General features: G+C 37.1%; 1 long non-coding RNA gene across 2 annotated transcripts; it reads right to left on the bottom strand.

Annotated features, from left to right (window-relative positions):
* Positions 1–4,033: 4,033 nt before the first annotated feature.
* On the bottom strand, positions 4,034–10,671 carry LOC127443403 (uncharacterized). Of its 2 annotated transcripts, none has more exons than XR_007897662.1 (6): positions 9,795–10,671; positions 9,582–9,680; positions 8,927–9,146; positions 8,594–8,752; positions 8,386–8,486; positions 4,034–6,194 (listed from the first exon to the last, which is right to left on the bottom strand). It is a non-coding gene; the product is annotated as an uncharacterized LOC127443403 (long non-coding RNA). The 2 variants fall into 2 exon arrangements; XR_007897661.1 differs by having other exon boundaries at positions 4,034–6,197; positions 9,795–10,670.
* Positions 10,672–14,543: the final 3,872 nt, after the last annotated feature.

Here is a 14,543-nt window from a genome sequence, read left to right as displayed (position 1 = left end):
GTGTTGTCATTCAGAGCTTGAGCAGCTGCTCTGGAGAAACTGCAAAGGCTGCACCAGGAGGCTGCTCTCGAATCGCTCTCACGGTATTTTGATGGAATATGTCACGGTGATGGCACTGGTTCAAGTCGGGCAAAAATTCTAACTGGCATGCACTGCTTCAAGTCCAGCGCCGTTCGGTCTGTGCAGCACTGCATGAAGTCGAAGACACCTAAAGTCTCCGGCTTGACTGCTCTCTTTTCAACTCCTCCCCGTACTGCAACAGGCAAATCTCACCGATCGGTAAATTGAGATGCAGTTCAAGTCGAACACACCTAAGGTCACAGTTTTGTACCTTTGTTTTGTTTTTTGTTTGATTTTCAAGTACTTTTTTTTTTTTTTTTTTACTGTATATTAATGTTTGTAATGTTGTGATTCACAGAGCTGGTTGGCTTGGTTAATGGCTTAGAACTCTTTTATGAATCATTTTATGAAATCCCTATGGGAGAAATAATTTGAAAAAATACTTCGGGAACCAAGACAGCTAAAAAAAAGTGGGCGGGCACTGTTGCACTCTATTGTAAACCTTATCAGCTGTTCTTATGAATATTAATCAGGTTATATAATGTTACGATAGCTAAAATTATCATACTTTATATCTACCATCATGTAAATTCTGTCTTGTGTAAATACTGCCTTATTAAGTCAAATGGATCTGTAATTTACTGAAGGAACCTCATTTTGTTTTGTTTATTTCTCTGCAACGTGTAAAAATGGCAAGAAACCTGACACTGATTTTGTACGCCCAGTACTCCTTGACGAAAAAAGTCAGCACTGGCCATGATAGATTACTACTTGCTTATTTGTTCAGTCCACTGCCAAGTGATGGGTTAGCAGAAGCTTCTAATGGATCTTAAAGTCTTCATTTTATGTCTGGCTAATTTCTTTGCAAGGCAACAGAAACTCTTAAAATATAAATAATATTTTTAGAAAAAAAAAAAAAAAAAGGTTCACCCCTGATGAAGTAACACCATAATGCACAACCTATAAAAGTAACATGCTTTCTTGTCCTGTGCTGCAGTATTCTGATAACAAACAGAGCTGCCACCAGCATTTAAAATTATGCTTTTAAAATATAGCAGAAACAGGAGGTGCTGATGCATCTTCATGGGAATGTCTTTGGTGTTTAGGGTCTGGGGAAGGACAATTTCAAATCTGCAGCCTGAGTAACCTGAGGCAGTACACTCTCTCCGCTGTGGCCCCATTAGTGATGATTAGGGTGGAGAAAATGTCTTGGTGCAGTGGAGTCGAAAATGAGTTTTTCTTATTGACATTCAGGGCCACATTATTGTTGTGACACCACTCGGTCACATCTGCCTCCGTATTCTTGTCTGTGCATTCATCATCGTTGTTGATCGGTCAAATTAATATGATATGTTGTTGAATACTGTGGGAGACTTTTTCAACTATATTAAAATTCCTCTCAGAATCAAGTTAACATGAAGTTTTTAAAGTGTGTGTGTGTGTGTTTTCTCAGTATTATATTCATCCTCTGTGGATGCAACCACAAAACACAGTTCTACGCTACACACTAATTGGCAATGTTCAAAGGCATCAGTAATTTAAAGCCAGTCAACATTAATATAATAATTGTTACTGCAATAAAAGCACAATAAAAAAGAAAAAAGAAAAGAAAAAGAAAATTACCATTGGAAAACGTCAAGATGCTCTCTAGGGTGAACATTGACCCTCCAAGTCCCAGTCAAAAAGCCTCCTCAAAAGTCATTGCTGAAAGTATTTCAGGAGGATAGTAGTCCTCCACAAATCGACAACAAACTTGTATTCAGGTATCGCTGCATTCTGGAATGGAATGCCCACTTTTCATCATCCAATCAATAACTGATGTTTAAAATCAAGTCATGCCCTATATTTCACTCGTTGTTTCATACAGAACTACGTCAAATTACAGAAGTAAAACGGGTTGCAAATGCTGTTTCATGTGATCAAGAGGATTCCACTCAGACTTAGAATGAATTATTAAAGATTCTTTAAAATTAATTACATAATAAGTCATTGCATAAAGTGTAAGGATATTTTACAACAGTTTCTCTGTCCAATCAGTCGTGACCACCTGTGAACACTGCCAAAAGCCTTAGCACTGAAATTTACCATGGTCACTTCAAATCTTAATGAGGCAATTTTTTTATTTTTTTTTATTACATTGTCTGTTATTGTTACACACTTAACACTTACATATACACACATGCACAGATGTGCGGTTAAAGTTTTCTCATTTACACTGTCTAAATTTGTATTTTAACATCCAAACTGTCAGTGGTTCTATTCAACACCAGCCACCTGCTCTATCTATTTCTCTTACAGTCACTTTCACACACTCAAACACACCTAAATGTAAGCAGATGGAGCCACTATATGACTCTTTATTAAAATGTTTGTGTGCATGTGGAAAAAAAAAAAGAGTTTATTATCTGCGCAGTCATACACCTCATAATAACGTTTCAAACATATTGGGTAATATTTGCATCTTTGTAGCATAGCCAGAAACAAGAATCCGGGTGTGCCTAGGGAAAAGTGGATTTGCAAGAACTAATGCACAATAAAGTAATTAAGTGACTGTTAACAACCACTGGATCAATTGCTTTTTAGCTATAAATCTTTTTAGCCCTGTGTTACATTTTAATGACTTAAACAAATTAATGGCACTTTTGTCAATGGAGTAGAAAGGATATTTGGTTCATAATAAAAACAGAATTATTACATGAATTATTGAGCCAATTTGAATAAAGCATAATATAATGTCTGACTGATGCAAACAGATGATTATGCATAACAGATTTGCATATCATCACGGGGACATTTACTGAACCAATAATTGAAATATAAACCAAATCTATTATCTATAGAGCACGTAAAGGTGCGGTACAGTAGGCTATATAGCCAACCTTTTCAAATGTGTTCTCTAAATATTACACAATATGCATAATATATATCATAATTGAGGAAGAAAATAACAACAGTTAACTTATTTTGCTTATATGGACGCACTCAATTATGAATAATGAGGCAGAAATCCGAACTCTGTTGCATTATATTAATTTAAAGTGTGTGCTTGTTTTCTCAGTCACACGCTCCACGTCTGTTGCGAGAGTGTGCGTGTAATCTGTCACCCCCATCTATAACACATTAGGTATTATTATAGTCATTATAATTAATAATTAAATTCCGTAATGCATCAAAGTTTCAGCATAATTTTTATGCATTTTACACCCTTACATACTATAATTAAGCATCAAAAACCTGGCATTTCAATTGGGTGCGCAAGCTTATGTTTTGGGTGGCCTTTGCACACCCTGGCACACCCGTGATTATGCCACTGCTCTGTAGTCTCTTATTAGAATGCTATAATACTGTATTTCCTATTAAAGCTTTTCCCATATTAAGTATTAATAAATTTATATTGACAAAATAAGTCTCACACAAATAGTGAGCTGCTAATTGGCTGAATACCAGCATTGCAAACATAAACAGACATACACATAGCAGCTCTTAAAAGTTCAATGCCTACATTTGTACTGTCCTGTTGTAATGTCTGGCCAAAAGGCCCAGCTAAATGTAAATGTGCAGCTGACATGACACTTTTGGAAAGTTGTGGCATGAAAGGTCTTGCGGTGACTTCCTATACATCTAATTAGGTGTCACTATCGATTATTTTGGTAATCGTGTAATCTAATTATTATTCTGATAATCTAGTAATTAGAAAAATTATTTAATAATTCAGATTGCATAAAGTTGTCAAATATGGGAAAACATGCCATGGAAATAAAATATTTTATCTTTTCAGAAACAATGTCTGCTTACCAATCTTGTTTATCGAGTATGAGTTCTATTCATGTTTAAACAATTTTATGGAGATAAAAAGCCATATTATTTGTTTGATGTTTTATTTTTATTTATTTTTTTACTATCACTTACTGTACATGCAACACAGAATACAACATTAACAGTAATCAAGTCATTGAGAGATACATGTGTCCACTCATTTCTTTCAGGTGAGCCAAAATGTAAACATTTAAATTGTAATTAATTTGCAAAGAACAGAACACAAATTACAGTCTGCAGAAATTAACCTTCAAGTAAGATTTACAGAGCAGAAAGTGTTGCATCTGTCACTGTGTGCAGGGACGGATTAACCACCGGGCCGATTGGGCCATTACTCAGGGGCTTCTAAACCCAAAGGGCCCCATGTTCTAAATCAATCATTTATTTATTTTGTGATATCTATTATAAATCCATGTAAATGTCAGCCTTATGTGAAATACCATTTGTTCGGCGGAATGCATTCTGGACAAGAGCAGCAGGAGAACAGTATTATTTTTTTATAATATTTGGTTAACCGCGAAAGTTCACAAATGGTTATTCTGTTGTTTGTCGGGACTCGGGAACAAAGAACTTTTATTGCCATGGATGCAAACACAATCTCAGATTAGCAGGGAATAAAGTGCACAGTGAGCTATGAGCCTAAATAGCACAATACATGGATCTTCAAATGATAAAATCACATTAAAGTCGAACAAAAATAATTTCTGTCACTGCCTGTGTAATGGGAGCCAGTTGATAGGTAGCTGTGCAATGTGTGTAAACCTCACTCTCCTGACCTCAAGATGTGCACTAGCAACTGACATTAGAGGCTGTAGCCTTCAGCCTCCTTGTTAGCGCACCCGCCTCCCATGCCAGAGACGCCGGTTTTTTGTCCCGTACAGAGCGGGCAGGAGTGTAACAATGGTGCCGTGACCCGGATGGGAGTGAAGTTTAGGGGGGTGAGTGTAATGGTAGCCAGCTGATAGATAACTGTGTAATGTGTATAAAACCTTACTCTCCTGACCTCAAGAGGTGCACTAACGACTGATGCTAGGGGCTGTAGCCTTTAGCGTCCTTGTTAGCGCACCCCCCTCCCATGCCAGAGAAGCCCCGTACAAAGCGGTTACAACAGGAGCTAATACCTGCAACATAGTAGGCCTATTCTTTATAAATGGAAACTGTGTAATTCTGCCCGGGCAGGTTCACTTTCCATGAGGCAGCGAACGCTGTGGTTTATAAACCTTTTTGCGATGCTTTGATTTTTAATGATTTCGCATTTAACTTGTGTAATTACTGTCTGCACATCAAAGCAAAAGGGGGAAATAAACAGTGGCTCACCATTTATCAAGCCAGGTGAAAAACAATCTGGAATCATGTGTAACAAAGTCCTCTTTCCAAACTGAACTTAATCATATTGTCAATTTGTGACACCAGCATTGACAAAGCTTGATGCAGTGCAACAAATGAAACAGAACACAGCAGACGTTGTGAAGACGTAACCGGACCGGATTCATCGTAGCGACGTACCAAATCACATACCAGCGATGTAATTTTGTGAATCCCATATACGTTGTGACGCCATTATTGTTGTACATTGTAGGAACGTGGCAAGTACTTTCCAACGACCATATTTTGCAAGTCCCATTTTCATCGCAGTGACGTACCAAATAACATTCCAGCAAACTTTGCAAATCCCTTAATCGCCGTGGCGACGTTATTGCTGTATACAGCAGGGACGTGGTGAGAATGTTGCAACAACCATATTTTCATTACCCAGTATGCTTAAATGCAGTATTAAGTATGTGGCTACTTCCCTGTGACACTATTTTCCATCCAGCATCCCTCCTCTCGCGGCCAGGGTGGGTCTTAGGCTTGAGCCACCACAATACAGAATTTACCTTTTATTTCACTTAGGACTACTACATGAACTCATGTGTTTTACATTACATGTTTTAATTAGGTGATCAATCACATTAAGCTCATTGCCAGTTCAGTAGGCTGAAATTCAAAAGTAACTTATAGCAACCACCTGCACCTTTCCAGTTTATACTTCTATCATGTGGAGATTATGGAAACAATTTCAAATTCACAAACATTTGTTTCTAAACAGTGGAAAACATATTTTAACATTTACACATTTGTAAAAGACAGAGACTTCAGATATCACAATAAATATTTAATTTGACATGGAAATTCACAAAAGAAACAAAAACAATGAAAATTTTATAAATACAATTTTAAACAGAGTAAAATGTAACTAGTGGTAAAAAAATACTTAATTCTTCTTCCCCAAACAGTACAACTGTCTCATCACTCTCTTCCTCCTGTGGCTGCTCCTGCTGCTAAAAGTAAACAAACAATTACATTTTAGTTTTACAAACATAAATAACAATGTCTCCATTCAAATGCTTCTGTTCAATCAGGATTGTACCAAATGTACACAATAGCATATAAACAAGGATAAACGCACATAATTCAACATTTGTGTAATGGCAAACATTCTTGCCCATTGAGGTTTATGTGACACAGAAGAGGAGATGAGCTGCTTATTTCTATGGAAACACAATGAGGATTTTATTAATTTATCACTGTTGTCACATGCACACAGAAACTCAAAAGTCTCTCCTTATGTGAAATGAAGGCTCACTGGTTTAATCAAACTGACTCATTAATATAAATCACATAATCACTAATTTAAAAAAGTCATATGATAATTATTTATTTTTTTACCATTTAAAATGTTATTGGTCAAATTTTCAAATCACATAAGCCTATTTTAATTGATGTTTGTGTATAGGCTTGTTTGAATTAGACAGTAAAGGTGGCATGAACTAAACATTGTTAATTGCAATTTGTATGTCAAATGTCAGCCTAAATTCATTATTATATCAGCACTAGTAGTACTGCTTGTCTGTGTTTAAAAGAAAAATCCCCCCAAAAAGAATATCTGTAGAAAGTTTTCAGCAGTTTGTGTCCATACAATAATGGGTAATGGTGTCCAAAACTTTGAGGTTCCAAAATAAAGGCATCAGTGTAATCCATGTGACTCAGGTGGTTTAATCCAAATCTTAAGCAATTCGATAGCTTTATGTGAGATAAAACTAAAATTAAGTCTTTATTCGTCAAATATCTTCACTTCCACTCAGCTCTCTAATGCATGTTTTAAACCACATTAGAGAGCTGAGTGGAAGTTTCACACACAAAGGAATCAAATCGCCTAAAAAGATTTGGATTACACCACACGAGCCACATGGATTACACTGACGATGCCTTTATATGTTTTTTTAGGGCCTCAAAGTTTTGGTCACCATTACCCACCATTGTATGAACACCAACGGCTGAAAACTTTTCAAATATCTTCATGTGTTCCCAAGATGAACAAAAGTCATACGGCTTTGGAATGACATGGTCACGCGTCACGTGGAGGAGGAGTCAGGAAGCGCGTCACTGTTTTTTTAAATATTGTTTTGGACTGTTTTGGTTTGTGAACGGCACAAGTTTCTCTTGTAAACAATGACACGCTTCCTGACTCCACCACGTGATGCGTGACCTTACCAGTGAGCTTACGTCATCCCTCTCATGAGCGCACGTCACAGAGATGTACTGAAGTGAACATTTGTAGTTAAAAAGTATGTAAGTATTGTTTTGTTTCTCAAAATAATCAATCGTTTGTGTTCAGAAGACCTTTATTTGTCGACTGGAGTCGTGTGGATTATTTTGATGCACCCTAAATATGCATTTTGGACTGGATATTCACTTGCATTGTTTAGAGGAGGCAGCCTGAAATGAAATCCTAAAAGTCTTAAATTCTGTTTTGATGAAGAAAGAAAATCAGATACATCTTGGATGGTCTGAGGGTGAGTAAATTATCAGCAAATTTTCATTTTTGGGTGAACTATTCCTTTAAGCCCCATTCACACATGCAGTGACTTTGACAGCTGCTCAACAGACATGGCCACACTGCTTTGTAGTACCGACATTGGCCATTTAAAAACAAAAACGTATCGGTTGACCAATAGACATGACTGATCTTGGTTGGTTCTTAAAAACATAAGGGTGTGTATACTTTTAATAGCCACTGTACATCTTTGATCTTGTGTACCCCAATGGTCTCCTCCACCACAACTGTCACAATAAAAGAATAGTTCACCCAAAAATTAAGTTTCTGTCAGCATTTACTCACCCTCATGTCATTCTAAACCCATATGACTTTTGTTCATCTTGGGAACACATGAAGATATTTGAAGAAAGTTTTCAGCCGTTTGTGTTAATACAATTGTGGGTAATGGTGACCAAAACTTTGAGGCCCTAAAAAACACATATATAAACATAAGTAAATTATCAGCAAATTTTCATTTTTGGATGAACTATTCCTTTAAGGACATGATCCATCAGTGGCAGCTTCTGCCAGGGACTGAACCCCTACAGTCATCCGGACTGTGGCACTGCTGAAACCCAACTAGTGAAGACACTGCTTCAAAACCAATTTAGAGGCACTGTGGTTGAAATGGCTCTAGAAAGAAAGCTTACATTTTGTTTTTGACACCTTGCTGGAGCATGTTTTAGGGTGTCCCCCACAATGTCCTCAACTTTTGCTTGCTGCATTCCTGGATTGGACACCATCACTGACTCTGTGAAATGAAAACCAGTAATAGTATGTTTTTAGTAGTAAGTTTTGTGTAGCAACAATTTCAAAAGTTGTTGATGTCTTTTGATTTGCTTGAATATTTGCACTCACTTTTTATAACATTCATAATATTCATAATCAGCAGTGGTCTCTTGCCCTTTTTCCCCTTTAAGCTGAACTCCTTCCAAACATTGTAGGAGGCCACTGTACGCATTACCTGCAGGTGTTCTCACCTGGATTTGGCCCTCCAACAAGACTCAACTGTTGGGTCTGCAAAGTGAAAAATTATTCAAAAATGTATATTAAGTGATTACAAAAAAGTTCATTTTTAAATGTTCATATATATATATATATATATATATATATATATATATATATATATATATATATATATATATACACACACGTTTTGTGTATTTCAGTGATATTTCACCAATAACACACCACTTTCTTCCTGAAGGTTTCCTCTTTTAGATGTTCTTCAATGGTGAGGAGTTCCGCCAGAGTGTCACATGTGTTAAGGTTCACATCCTCCAGTGATGACAGGTCCCATCACCCAGTGCACGAGCATATAATTCATGCATGGCTGCTAAGGTTTTCCTTATCTTCTTCATCTCAGCCTCCATGCTGACTATTTTTTGGGTGAGAAGCCTCAGGACGTGGTCTAGGGGAAATGAATATTTAAAATATTAAATATATCCAAATCTTAAAAATAGAAATATGATTAACTTAAAATGACTAATTTAATTTCGTCATGTTTCAAGTTCATAGTACAAGTTCATTCTTATAGGCTATGCTGTGCACAGATAAAATGGTTACGTTGCTACCTAAATCCTTACAAAGACATTTCTAATGACACTTTGCTGAAATGGCTGGCTGTACATTTGCCATTTTTCGTTTAAACAGCACGAGTAATGCACTAATAATAGGCCATTTTCGTGTAGCGTTTAACAAGTATTACACTAATTATCAAATTTACATAAAATTTCATTAAATTTATCGCTTAGTTTCATTCAAATGAACTAATATAAGAGCAAATTGACATTAACATAATTTTACCTCAGAAAATTATCTAAAAAAGTCAGAAATAATTTCTTACCTCAGAACGACCGTTGGATTTCAGAAAAAAAGAGCTCATTAGCTATGCAACATTAATCACGTGATGTACCACCAATCATATCAGCATTCCTCCTGATGGCTAATGGTTAAATGAAACAAAGACAACGTTCATCATATTAAGCTGAGTAGAGCAGGGATGAAATAAAGTGAAATATTTTATGAATGCTGATTTGATATGCAATGGACTGTCCACCTGTTTAGGGCGTTTCCCTGCCTTCAGCCCAAGATGCTCGGATAGGTTCCAGTACTCCTGCAAGCGGCATGAAAATGAATGGATGGATGATTTGATATATGAAAAATAGAGACCGGGGTACATTTCGTATTATATGGTAACATTGAGGACATGGCCACAGCGTTACTTGAACGAGTGCCTAAGTAAAATGAAAGGTTATGAAATCGTGGCAATAACACCGTTGCATAATATAACTGACGGTAGAACGACTAACTGGTGAGGTCTCCACAACGTTGTCATAAAATAACATAACTGGCGAAAGGACGACTGACTGGTGATGTCGCCATAACGTTGTCATAAAATAATGTAGCTCGTGTCAATTGATATGTACTTACTACTAATATTATCTATAGGCCAGTAGGTTCGACTATGGCGGCGTAATTGAGACAACACTGGATAAGTAAAAGTAAATCTGTATTGAAAATAAACTGTTGTAGTAATTGTTGATTTTTAAAAGAAATAATAAAATAAAATGATTAAACAATGTTACAATCTCTGTCCAATATCAAAATCACAGTGATATGAAAATTCAATTCACAGTAATTGAACAGTTTCACCTGACTCGCTTTGTTCGTTTGGGTGCACCTTCTAGGCTATGAAAATTTTCTAGAATACAACACCTACAATATCAAACATAAACAATGACCTTGTTCACAATTATAAAATTTGTTCAATTAAACTCAATCACATTCAGAAATAGCTCCTTGGTATTGAACACAAGAACAAAGTAAACAGTTCAAAAGATTCAGTTCAAAGATTCCGTTCAAAGATTCAGTTCAAATGCTCTGGAAAAATCCGTCCGAGCAAAAACCTCTTTGAGCAGTTCCTCAAAAACAAAGCTCGGTTCCATTTATAGGACAAAAATACTAGCCGGTAATCAGAACTTTCCTACCCAAATCCTCGGGTGTTGGTTGAAACTTAACTCTCACAGTAGTCAATGTTCATCTCGCTGGGGAAAGGCTCGCCATCTTGCATCATCACGCTGAAACGAACGCAGTTCCAGCATAGGAAAAAAATCTGACCTGTATATATATAACAGGCAGTTCTTTAGTTCACAACACATTAAATTCACTGCTTCTAGTTTAACAACAGTACATCGTAGGACTTGTTACCCGTTACATTTCCGTCGTAATTCGATGGCTTAATTAACATTACGCTACTTGATTAAACAAACTACTCATTCATCATAAACAACAAAATATGAACATTAGGAACTCATATATACACACACCACCTTTTAACAATTACATCTCCTTAACCTTGTAATACAACAGAACTTATCAGCATTACATTCTGACAAAGAAATACGTTTTCATTCTCTCTCAATTGAATACATCAGTACACATTTAACCACATTTAAAATGCGTACTCACCAAATCCAAAGAAAACAGAACATATAAATGTATCTATTTTATCCTCTCTGACGCTGTTAACTTTTGCTCAAAGTTACGTGGCTGCTCCTCTCACCAGTCTTACAGATAAAAGAAAATGGCTTTCCCCATCCAGCAACTAGTGTGCTGGGGCGGGACTTTCAAATTAGACCTCAAGTAACTGGACAACCATTGCAATGTCAATCATTATACTGACATGCATTTTATTTAGATTTTACTATTTTCAATACACTCTTTACTCTTTTCTGGTATATTATTTTAACAGACCTTTTAATTATTTCCTTTTCATAATTAATTAGCTAAATTATACAGGGTTACATCCTCCCCTCTTGAAGGTAAGCAAGTCTCTTTGCATTATGTCCCTTAACTGACCCTTCAATTCACTCTTGGGCAGGATTAAGCCAGCTTTTGGTAATTCAGCAATACTCATTGAACTAACCACTGCCTCACTTAAGGACTGGAACAAATTTTGGACTACTGAGGTAAGTGGATTACCCCACTGTGGGTAATGGAATTTCTTTGGAGGTTTTGAGACCCTGTTTGATCGTCTTAGGTTATGATCTGCACTTGATCTTGCATTAACCTCTTGTTCTGTTTTCCCTTCTAGATCCTTGGCTTCCGTGGACATATCCATTTCCTCCTCATCACCAGTTGGATCGGATGATAGTAAGTATCCTCCAACTTCATTGCCTGTGGGCATAGTTTCTTGTACTTCAGAATTGGTGGGTTCATTCATTTCTGTTAACTCTCTTGGACTTTCATCAAGTGAACGAAATCCTAGTGAGTTAGCTGAACTTCTCACAGTCTGAGACAGTTCTGTTTCCTGAGGTAAGTGAGGTTTCTGATGTAAGCCTTTCTTTTCTTTTCCATCAACACTTTTTGGCTTTGTGATATCATAGGCATAGGTAATCCTTGTTTCTCCAGTAGGAATTCTATTGAATAAGCAAATTTCATCATCTGAATCTGATTGTTCATCATTTAAAACTTCCTTCTTACTTTGGCTTCATGTTTTAGGCTTAGAAATTTTTCTGGATCAGGAACACTTTCCTCAGAAGTAAGGAAACCACAAGGTAATAGTAGATCCCTGTGGAACACTTGCACAGGAACATCCTTATCCTAGGGACGAACCTTATAAACCGGCAGATCTCCTACCTGTTCCACTACTACATGGATAGTAGGCTCCCACTTGTCTGTGAGTTTATGTTTTCCTCTAATTCGGACGTTCCTTACTAAGACTTTATCTCTGACTTAAAGAGTTGATTCCTTCACTCGTCTGTCAAATCTGTCTTTATTCCTCATTGCAGATTTTGAAGCGTTTTGAGTGGCAATTCGGTAACTCTCCTCAAGTCGAGCTTTGAGATTTTGGACGTACTGAGAATGTGACCTGTGAACAGTCTTTTCTATAGGCAGCCCAAAAGCTAAGTCCAACAGCAGTCTGGGTTGCCTCCCAAACATAAGCTCATATGGCGTGACTCCAGTTACCTAATTTTTCGTGCAATTGTAGGCATGCACTAATGGTTTCACAAAGTTATGCCAATGCGACTTATCCTGCTCCTTCAAGGTACCCAACATGTTTAGAAGCGTCCTATTGAAGCGCTCTACTGGATTACCCCGAGGATGATAAGGGGTCGTCCGCACTTTGTGAATTTTTGCCATCTCGCAAAGCTCTTTGATAAGTTTAGGTTCAAAATTGGCTCCTTGATCGCTTAGTACCCTCTCAGGGAAACCAAAGTGGACAATAAATCCGTCCCAAACGCACTTACAGTCCTTGCTTTCTGATTATTGGTGGGCATGGCAACTGCATACTTAGTGTAATGATCCATCATGACGAGTACATTCTGGACATTACTTTGGTCTGGTTCAATGGAAAGAAAGTCTATACAGAGCAACTCTAGTGGCCGTGAAACCTGGATGCTGACCAAGGGTGCAGACTTCTCTGGCACAGCTTTCCGCTTAACGCACCATTCGCAGGACTTAACATTCCTCTCGACATCAGCACTCATCTTTGGCCAATAGAAGCAAGAGCGGACCAGGTCGAGGGTGCAATCTACTCCCATGTGATCAGTGTTACTATCAGAAATAATTAATAATTATTTCTTTAGTTATTAATTAATATTTAAATTAATTAATTTAATCTAACTCATTAAAACCTCATATGGGGCTCCAGTAAATGTAGTGCGCTACGTTTAGGAGCGGGTTTGGTTATTAGCAATAATTAATATTATCAAAGACAATTATTAATTATTAAAATCAATAGAACATTGATGAGAATCAATGTTAACTTTTTCTAATCCTTTAAATCAACAATTACCAAAGATAATCGTTAATTGTTAACATCGATGAAACATTAATTAAAATTAACACTAGCTTATTGATCATTCAAATTCAACAATCATCAAAGATAATTATCAATTATCAAAAATCAATAGAATATTAATATGAATTAACATTGACGGGGCACCACCCTGGAATCGGGGACTAATAACCAGATAGTATAACAGTCTCAATATTAGATTGTTTTCTTAGGAAAATCGACATCCGAAGAATATCGAATTTCGGGGGAAAAAAAACAATGAATGAAGGCTTGAATCCGAGAACTGACATCCCATCAGCATGACACAGGTGTATGCAAAACAAACCAAACACTTCTCTTTGTAATATAAACAAAGTTTATTTATGCAGTACTATCAATTAATAATTAATACAATGCAGTCAATAAACTTCCGGCTTACAACTACAAACTAAACAGTGATATGATTAGATATGGAAATCAAAATAATCCTATAACACATGAGGGTGTGTGTGTGAGAGTGAGTGTGTGTGTGGTTAGTATGAGAGAGAGAGAGAGAGAGAGAATAAAGTGACGGCCCTAAAGCTGATTTCGCAATCGTGGGAGAGAAAGCAGCTGTTAGTTTATCACTCAGAGACGCGGTGGACGGCTTGTACAAGTCCCGCGTTCTTTGACTCTTTAGTGGATAAACTCAGTTTGCCGGTCCCATCCGCGATGGTGAAAATGCACAACAGTCCAATTTGGTTGGACCACACAGCAAAACAGATTCGTGATAATTAATACCCTGAGTATTAATAATGAGTGGACATGGCGGTCCGTAAACTGTACAAGCAAAAACCTTGAAACACAAGAATAACACACTATAATATTCTATCTCTGCACAGACGTAAACCTCTTACTTGAATCGCATGAGGATGCAGAATGTGTGTTCATCTGTCCTTTAATTCTGACCCGGTTCCTTGAGGCTCGGGTGATGACGGGAGGCCGTTTCCTCGCTCTGTCGGCGGGCGTACGGCTGACCGTTTCTCG

The sequence above is a fragment of the Myxocyprinus asiaticus genome, chromosome 7 (assembly GCF_019703515.2).
Source record: "Myxocyprinus asiaticus isolate MX2 ecotype Aquarium Trade chromosome 7, UBuf_Myxa_2, whole genome shotgun sequence".
Taxonomy (NCBI): Eukaryota; Metazoa; Chordata; class Actinopteri; order Cypriniformes; family Catostomidae; genus Myxocyprinus; species Myxocyprinus asiaticus.
Note: the sequence above shows the minus strand (reverse complement) of the source record. Positions and strands in the feature narration are given on the sequence as shown.